The sequence below is a fragment of the Mirounga angustirostris genome, unplaced genomic scaffold, assembly GCF_029215605.1.
Source record: "Mirounga angustirostris isolate CCGP_5_RB_7025 unplaced genomic scaffold, mMirAng1.0.hap1 SCAF_5, whole genome shotgun sequence".
In the NCBI taxonomy this organism is placed as follows: domain Eukaryota; kingdom Metazoa; phylum Chordata; class Mammalia; order Carnivora; family Phocidae; genus Mirounga; species Mirounga angustirostris.
The window spans coordinates 3,949,379-3,959,002 of NW_026991713.1; the positions used below are offsets into that span (position 1 = coordinate 3,949,379).

The 9,624-nt window shown below is 55.9% G+C and overlaps 1 pseudogene; it reads right to left on the minus strand.

The window, feature by feature from the left end:
- Nucleotides 1-1,320: 1,320 nt before the first annotated feature.
- LOC123845118 (5S ribosomal RNA) lies at nt 1,321-1,453 on the minus strand (annotated as a pseudogene).
- Between the last annotated feature and the right edge of the window lie 8,171 nt (nt 1,454-9,624).

The following is a 9,624-nucleotide window of genomic DNA, read 5'->3' on the forward strand; positions in this document are numbered from 1 at the left end:
ACTGGGTAGATCTCCAAGGATGGGTGTAAACCTGGAGAAACCCCACCAACTATACCCGGGAGCACGCCAGCACGTGAGAATCAGCCAGGGGCAGAGGTGAGGGAAGAGCAAGGGCAGGTCGCAGGGAGCCACGCCTGGGGAGGTGTGAGCACCGCCCCCCAGACTGAGGGACCTCGGTGGCCTTTGGTGCAGTGGAAGGGTGAGGAGCATCTGAGAGGCTCACGGGAGAAGAGGAACAACTGGAGACAGCTAGACGACTCTTTCGAGGGGCTTGCTTTCGAAAAGAGCAGAGAAATAAATGAGTTTCTGCTGCAGGTTGGGTGGGGTCACCAGCGGGGTTCTTACGGCGGGAGAAATCCCAGGGCGCGGGCCGCTCAGCGCAGGGGGCTCGGCGCAGGCCCGGCAGGGGTGGACGGCTGCTTGCTGTTGCTGTTGCTTCCGGAGCTGGGAGGACAGCCCCGCGCGGGGCCCCAGGGGCCGAGGAGCCAAGGGCATCCGGGGGCCCGGGTGTCGCCTGCATCGCCCAGCTGCGTGGCCAGTGCCTCCTCCAGGCCAGCTGCAGCCACGGAAGGGGCACGAGGCTGGGTTTCGCCAGACGGGAATTCCACGTGGGCCAGGGGCCGGGGGTGCGCGGGGAGCATGAACGACGACCGCTGAGTCAGGTAGGGACAGAGGGCAGGGAGGCGGGGCGGCCGCGGAAGGTTCCGGGTGGGCTGGAGGCTGCGGGGGCGAGATGGGAGGCGCTGGGCTTCCGGGCATTGGCGCGCTGTGCCCTCGGGAGGGAAAGGCTGAGCGAGCGTCACTGCAGCCACCTCTGCCTCAGTGTCCTTGTCTGCAGCGATGGAAACAATAGCAGCACCAGCCTCGCAGAACCGCGGGGCTCAAAGTCCTCTTTAAGGACTGGGGGCGCCTTAGCTCTCGCTGCCCTCCCGGTCGCAGCTGCGCCACGGCTGCCCTCCCCGTCTCTGGGGCCCGGCTCTGAGGGCGGGAAGAGCTCCGAGTGCCCGGGAGCCAGGGCCTGCCGCGCGGAGGGGGGAGGGCAGGCCGGGGTGGGGGTGGCGGAGGGTGCGCGGAGGGCCGGGGCGGGTGCGGCAGGCCGCGGCCTCCTCCTTCCTGCGAGGCCATCCCCCAGAGGGCAGTGCAGGATCACCTCTCGGCCACACGCAGTCTCCCCACAGCTGGGAAGCCGGCCCTTTCTGGAATCCTCGCAAACGGGCCAACCTGCGGGATTGGATTTTCCTCTGAATGCTCCTCTGTTTTTCCCCTCTGAACCGAAGGCGGTGGGGGGCCCGGCGCTGCTCTCAGCCGCTCCGTGCCCGCTGTCTCTCCGGGCCTTCCCACCGGCCCCATGCGGTGGTTACTGTCTCCCATCCAAGTACTAACCAGGCCCGACCCTGCTTAGCTTCCGAGATCAGACGAGATCGGGCGCGTTCAGGGTGGTATGGCCGTAGACCATGCGGTGGTTACTGTGACCTCCATTCTATACAGAAGGAAGCCAAAGACCCGAGAGGTCAAGGCACTTGGCCAAGGCCACACAGCCGGGAAGAGAGGGGCTGAGGTTCAGCTGGAGGAGGACCCAGTGTCCGCTCTGATCCCTTTGCTCAGCTGCAGGGCACACGGGCTGTCCGATGTTGCGGAAAGGGTCCCCACCCTCCCACCCACCGGTTGGTTTCCTTCCCGACCACCCCGTCTGGCGCCTTATAACTTTGTGGTACTGGTCTCTAGAGCGGCCCCCCTGCGCCTGTCCGTCCGCTCCAGCAGAGCAGGGACCTGGTCTGTCTGTCCGCTCCAGGACCGGGCACTACCGCGCACTCAGTGAGCGCCGCTGACAGGGGTCGGGATTCAGACCCAGGACTGGCGGACTGTCCGTGTTTCCAGGAGGAAAGGCAGGAAGTGGGGAGAGAAGCCCCGTTCTGGGCACATGCAGACCGGCTGTCTCGCCTCCCTGCAGCCACAGGAGGGGTGGGCCGCCCCGCGAGCTGTGTTCTCCCACCTTCTCCAGCCAAACCTTGTGTCCCCAGCGCTCAGTGCTTGACGAATGGTGGGAGGGCCCTGGTGGTTGGGGACTGCATGCGTCCCCGGCCCTGCCTCCCCGATTCCCCAGGACTGGCCCCTGCCCTGAGCGGTGGCTCAGGCCCTCCACCACCCAACTCCCCGCCGGGCACCACCTGCCGCGGGGAGGCCCGGGGAGGGCAGGCAGAGGTAGGGACTTCTCTGCAGACGCAGAAGGAAAGAGAGGGAGAGAGAAGGGGAGGAGCGGGAGGGAGGCAGCGGGAAGGACGGAGAGGGGCAGCAGATACAGGCCAGGAGGAGCAGGGGCCTTCAGGAGTTGGCTCCCCGGCGGATGTATGATTTACAGCCGATATTAATTGCTGGGAACAGATTGCAGCTGGAAGCCTCTAGGTGCCACCTCAGGGCCTCAAAGAAAACCCTATCTGTTAGGACTCTGGGAACAAAGACTCCACGTAAACATCTCCCGAGGTGTGGAATCTCCGGGTGACTCAAGGACCTCACATCCACACACCGGAGTTGTGAAACCTGAATGCCTGAGCGGGCTAGTTAGCTGTCTCCTGAGCTGATGACAGTGGGAGGCGGACTTACACGCCTGAGTCATCCTTAGCAGCACCCAGGAAACTACCCAGGTCACCCCAATTACAGCATTATCGATCGCTGCCATCGCTCGGGAACCCAACCCAGTGAAACTGGAGAGAACATCAGCCGGGCCGGGCCGAGCCAGGAGGAATCCAGCCCTGGGCGCAGTCGGCCTCCCTGGCGGCAGCCTCCGTGGTCATGCCAAGCCACAGCCCTGTGTGGTCCAAGCGTGCTGAGGTACCGGCCCCCTTTCACAGACGTGGGGACCAAGGCCCACCGGGCCAGGGCCACTCCTGCAGCTCAAAGCCAGGGCAGAGAGCCCAGACCGAGAAAGGCTGCGGGGGCGAGACAGTGGGCCCGGGGGGCCAAGGGCAGGCAGGGCTGGGGGCGAGGCGAAGGAGAGAGTGTGGAGCAGCCCCTGGAGTGGTTTCCGCCCACGGAGCCTCCACTGTGCGTGGGCACGTACGTGCCAACCACCGCACCTGCTTTATCTCGACCTCGACCCAGTAGGTGCCCCTGGCCCCGTTTTCCAGAAGCTGAGGCTCAAAGAGCGCGTCGCCTGCCCAGGGCCACTCAGCTAATAAGCGGCTGCACTGGGTTAAACCCAGCCCCACCTGACTCCAAGTCCACACTCTTTCCACGGGGACCTCCTGCCTCTCTCTGTCACCCTCGTGTGCAGGTGGACAGACAGGTGAAGGACCCTGCCTCGTCTTCATGGAGCTGGGGCAGCGCCATGCGTGGGCACCTGGGCACACGCAAGCGGCCACGTCCACCAGCAAAGACGTGCTCCACAGTGCGTCACTGTGGGGCCTTCACGCCGCCCCCTGCCTGGCCCGGCCTCGGCAGAGCGGGGAGGCCAGCTACTGCCGGCCCACCCACGAGCTGGTAGCTCACCATGCTCTTAATCAGTAAGATATGTTTCTGGAATAAAAACCACATCAGCACTTTTATTTTCAAGTTCAGACAAGGTTTTTTGTTTTTTTTTTCTTCCCAATTTTCCCTTCACATGGGTGAGGCTAATCCTCTTGCCTTGACTGACAGGTCTTTAGACTCAGCCGTACATGGAAAGAAGCAAAGAATCAATGACAACAGCAGAGGGGAGACTTTTCTTCGCCGAGCTTTTCAGATTTCAGAAAGTCCACAGCCCGTAATTACCGATGCAAAATATTGAAAAAGTGATACCAGATCGGTGGCTGGGCCGTCCTGGCAAACACGGGGAGTGCGACAGGATGGCTCTTGCCCCCGCTTTATCATACAGATTCTTCCCTTTCTTCGCGGGGATCTGCCATGGGAGGTGGGATGGCCCACAGGTAGACACTCCGGCTGGGGGAGGGGGGAAGCTCTGAGGGAAGGGGACTGGGAAGAGAATAGGGGCGAGGGCCCAGGTAGGAACCAGAGCTCCTAGAAAAACCACTTAAATCCAAGAAAATGAAGAACAGGCAAAAGCCTCCCTGTCAGGAGTGGGGAGGCTTCTCCCTAGCTACAGAGTAAATAGTAGAACTTTCCATGCCCCTTCTTAGTGTTTTCCAGAGCATAGTCAGACCCAGCCTCTGCTCCCGGAATTGAACCGACCTTGATTTAATAAAAGGGATGTGGAGGTGGGGAGCAAATTCAATGCAGTAACTTTGTCAGGTGTGTGTTTGGGAAGGTCTCCAAGAAGTAACATTTAAGCCGAGCCCCAAAGGCCAAGTCAGAATTGGCCCAGTGAGGAAGGGGTGAGAGATGGTTGCAGGGAGAGCTAGGAGCAAGGCTTTTCCCAGGTGAGACTCCATGCGGGTCCTTCTGGCATCCTCAATGGGGTCATTCTTCACTGTGGGGCCTGGTCCAGGCACTGCTGGACATCTGACACCCCGGCTCCTGCCCACTAAATGTCAGTGATGGGGACAGAGTTGGGGATTGTGACAACTCACACTTCCACACATTCCTAAATGCCCCCTAGTGGGGGCAGGGGGTACTGCCGCCAGAGAAGGACAGGTAGAATCGGGTGTGCGGCCACTCCAGCGTGGGGGGTTGGGGCGCAGAGTGGAGAAGGACTGGGGCTGGAGATGAGGCTGTCAGAGGCGGGTGGCCCCTGGGTCCAGTTGCCTTGAATGTCATACTGGGGAGTCAGCCCTGAAGAAGTTCGGGGAGCGGAAGGACATGACAGATTTTGCTGTACAAAGGTCACTGGCTGCCAGGTGAGGTATGCTTTTGAAGGCTTTAAGATTTGAAGGTAGAGGCCTGGGATTTTCTTTGTGGAAAGATTAATCACAAATTAAATTTCCTTAATAGATATAGGGCTATTTGAATTTTCTATTTCTTTTTGTGTCCATTTTGAAAATTTGTGTCTTTCACAGAAATAATTCAAGTATTTTTTAATTTTTTTGGCATAAAGTTATCATATTCCCCTCATTTTGCTTTAGTGTCTGTAGGATTTGTAGTGATGTCCCATCCTTCATTCCTGATAATTTGTGGGTTTTTTTTCTCTTGAGGAGTCTCACTGGGGACTCAGCAACATTGTTGATCTTTTCAAAGAACCAGCTTTTGATTTGATTGATTTTCCCTACTATTCGCCGATTTTCTATTTCATTGGCTCCCGCTTTTATCAGTACTGTTTACGTCCTTCTAGTTAGTGGTTCATGTGCTCTTCTTTTTCTAGCTTGTGGTGGAAACTTAGAGCATTGATTTTAAATTGCTCTTCTAACAAAGCATTGAAGCCCTACATTTCCCTTAAACATTGCTTTATATGCATTTCAAGAATTTTCATATATTGTGTTTTCCTTATCATTCAGATAAAGCTTTTAAATTTTATAATTTCCTTTTTGACCCACAGGTTGTTTAGAAGTGTGCTTCTTAACTTCCAAATATTCAGATATTTTCCAGATATCTTTTTGTTATAGATTTTAATTTAATTCTCTGATGGCCAGTGCTTAATTCCGTATATAAGAGCATGCACGTTCTGTATGATTTCAACATTAAAATGCTGCATTTGGATAGCATTCTGTGAGTGAAAATGAAAGGAAATGCAGAACAAAAAGTAAGAATAACATTTCCAAGCATTTTTAAAAACAAGCACATTCATTTTAAGATGGATTATGGTGGGGGCCACATTTTTTGATATTTCAATTCTACTGAAATCATTGAAAGGACTGATATATTTTAAAGTAGCTCTACTACTTATGGCAAATTATATTATATCCAACTATAAAGACCTAAGATGAAAAACTTAGGTATCAACTTGAAATGTTAGTGTAATTTTTTTTTTCAAAGTTCTTTTTGGGAGATGTGAACAAAAAGTTTGAAGACAACTGGGCTAAATAGTGAATAAAAAGGAACCTGGAATTGGAGCTTTTCTTTTTCTTTAAAATGGGTGAGACTTGAACCCACTAGAAAGGGTGCAGGAGCGAGGAGGCACCTGCGCACGGGGGCGGGGCCAGTCTGGAAATGCAGGTCAGCATCAGCAGAGCACAGGTGTGTGAAAGGCACATGCGCTGCAGTGGCCATTTCAAGACTGCGGTGCCCTGCTGTTTCCTAAAAGTGTCAGGTTCACCTCCCTGCCCCTGTGCCTATTCTGAGTCAGTCCTACTCATGAAACAATCTAGGGCACGGCTGCATAACCCAGGGAATACTGGAAGGTGCAGATTAAGGTGGATCCAAGTCCTTGGAAGACTTCCTGGAGGAGGAGAGAGTTATGGTGGAGCTTGAAGGAATGAGAAGGATTTAGGAGAACAGGGAGAGGAAGGATTGGCACCGATCCTGTGGAAGGAAGCAGGGCGGGGCTGGAGCCAATCCAGAGCCCAGCCCTGGCTCTGCCTTCTGCTGCCAGAGCACCATTCTCTTTGGGTTCTACTCCCCCACCCCCTACAGGGGCCCTAGCAGAACAGCTGCCATTGCTGAGCATCGTCGAAGAGCCCCTTCCCGAAACCAGAGAGCTAATCCTCACCTTAATCCTTGCTTGATGGAGAAGAGGTAGACCCTGGTGCTCAGAGATGCCCAGTAGCATGCCAAGCTCACGGAGTTGGGAATGCGACCTGAGTTTGCAACTTTCCACTCTGCCAGTCTGACTCTTGCCTGGCCTCTCTTTTTGCCTCGTCCAACACATCTGCGGCCTCCAGAGTGAGAATCTACCGCTGGGGGGCCCCCACCGCCTCAGGCCACGGCCCGAACTCCTTAGGTAGGCAGGTGCCCCCTCAGCAGGGCAGGTTCCCCGACGCGGCTGTTGTCTCTCGGCCCCAGGCTGATGCACACATTGGCTCCTGCGCGGAATCGCCTCCGGCCGTCCCACCCATGTGAACTGCCGCTGGGAAGCCTGATAACCCTCCAGCTCCCAGTGCAGTGGCTTCTTTGCTTACATGTCTTCTTCCCCACATGACACTGGGAGCTGAGGGCAACGGCGAGAGCATTGTATTGAGTCCGCCTTCAGCAAGTGCTGAGCACTGTGTGCCCGCATTCGTTTGCGAGGGCTGCTGCAGACTGGTTTAACAGAAATCCATCCTCTCGCGGTGCCGGAGGCCAGAAGACAGACATCGAGGTGCCGGCGGTTGGTTTCCTCTGAGGCCTCTCGCCTTGGCTTGCAGGTGACCACCCTCTTGCTGATTTTCGTGTGAGTGTCCCTCTGTGTGTCTCTCTGTGGCCAAATTTTCTCTTATAGAGACACCAGATTGGATTAGGGGTCACCCTAACAGCCTCATTTTAATCACTTCTTTAAAGACCCCCATCTCCAAATACAGTCACATTCTAAGGTCCTGGGGTTAGCACTTCAATACATGAATATGGCCAGGCGAACATGATTCAGCCTCTAACAGCCTGGGTACACAAGGGACATGAGACAGACACAGTCCCTGCTCTCACTGGCTCGCTAGCATGAGGCCAAAGAAGCTACCAGCTGACAGTCCCCTTCCCTGATGACCTGGCCGCAGCTGCTCCTCTCGTCACCCTCCTCCCGAGTCAGTGCTCTGTCCCCACATGGCCCTTGCACGCCCTCGGACCCCCAGGACCCTAGGTGTGATGGTTCATTTTATGTGTCAACTTGGCTGGGCCGAGGGGACCCCAACATTTGTTCAAACGTGATGCTGGGTGTGGCTGGGGGGTGACTCTGGATGAGATTGACATTTGCATCAGTGGTTCTGAGTGAAGCAGATGGCTCTCCCCAACTGAGTGGCCCCATCCTTTCAGCTGAAGGCCTGAATAGAGCAAAACGGCTGACCTCCCCTGAGAAGCGGGGGGCGGGGGGGTCTCCCTCCTGCCTGACTGCCTGGAGCTGGGACATCTGTTTTCTTCCTGCTTTTGGACTCGGACTGGAACGACACCATCGGCTCTCCTGGGTTCCCCCCTTGCTGACTGTGGACCTTGGGACTCGTCAGCTTCCAAAATCATACGTGCCAATGCTTGAGAATAAACCTCTTTCTGTATGTGCATATACATGCTGTAGCGTCTGTTCCTCGGGAGAACCCTACTGCAAAGGTCCTGTGCAGTCCTTACCTTTTACAGAGAGGGAAACTGAGGCTCACAGGGACCTACAAACAGGCCTTCCTCTGGAGATGGCGGCTCCTTCACTCCTTTTTTGAGCTGCAGGGGCATTCACCCGCTGCTTCCCTCTAGTCCCCAGGAGGGTGAGCTGCTGTATGGACCGACCAGCTCACGTGCACACTTGACCCAAGGCCTTCCAAAGCTCCCTTTCCTGCCTGCGGGACTACCGCAGGGAGACTCTGTGATCCCAGCTGCCTAGGATCCTGGTCTGAAATACAGAAAGGCAGCCTAGGCCTCCCCTATGACTGATGTGCTCCTGTGACCTCTCCCAGGCAGGGAGTGGGACATCACAGGGTCTTTGAGAAGGTGCTCTGGGCTTCACACCCCCCTCTCCCCTCTCGGGCTCTATTCCCTGGCTTCTCTTTCATTCCCTACTTGACGGGGCTCCTGCCTGTAGCCTTCATCTCCTGTTCCCGACACACTCAGCTCCAGAATCTGGTGATGGGTCGGCTGCATCGAGCCTGATCCCTGGCACTTTCTCGGCAAAATACTGCATGTGTCGTCAGGCCTTCTCACCCTTTGGACACTCAAGCCACAAAACACCTGCCCAAACAGTCCTGGGCCTGCACGAGGCGGGGGCTGGTAACACTAGAGGGTGAGACTAAGTCCCTGCCCTCCCGGCAACCACGCAAGGCTCGATGACCACTCCTCTGTGGTGGCAGATCCTGCTAACTGTCCCCACGACCCGCTCTCCCTCCTTCCTGTGGTCAGGGACCACTTGCACTCTGAGTGGGCCACATGGCCACCCAACTAGAGACTACATGGTCCAGTCTCACTGAGGAATACGTGTGGCCATGGGGCTAAATTCTTGCCCACAGAACGTAAGAGACGCATGCCAAGTAGACCACTTCCTTCAAAGGAAACTCTGTCCTTCTTCCCAAAGGCAGGAAAATAGGCCCAATAGGCCACCCAACATCAACTGCGCACAAGGGTGACACCGTAGGAGATGACAGAACGACAGGACAGGGAGGAACCAGGCTCCTGATGACCCTGAGAGCTCCCAGTACCCAGCCCCGCTTGCCCGTCTACCTCTCCTAACAGCCCAGAGGCTCGACGCCAAGAGAACTAAGCTTCATTCTTGGTGGGCCACTACATTTAAGGGTCTTTTGAGATAGCAGCTCAACCTGCACCCAGGTGAGAATCTTTGTTAGGTGTGACAGAGGAAACACATACAGAGAGAGACACAAAATCTAAGTGCACAGCTCAAGGCATTTTCACAAATTGAACACACCCACATAACCACCTCCTCCCTCCTCCCAAAAGAGAACCACTGTCCTTCCTCCTATAGTTTAACCTGTTTGCCAACGTCATGGAAATAGTCATATGGTCGTCATTTGCGTGTAGCTGCTCCCTGGCGAGTGTGGCCGAGGCTCACTGCCGTGGGACCCTATGCTCTGAATGTACCATGACTTTAGTCCTTGCGCCTGGTGGCTCGGGTCCTTCCCAGGTCCTGGCTCTCACAAATTCGATGCTGCTCTGGACATTGACATCTCATCTGTCTTTGGGTTCACCTATACTCATACT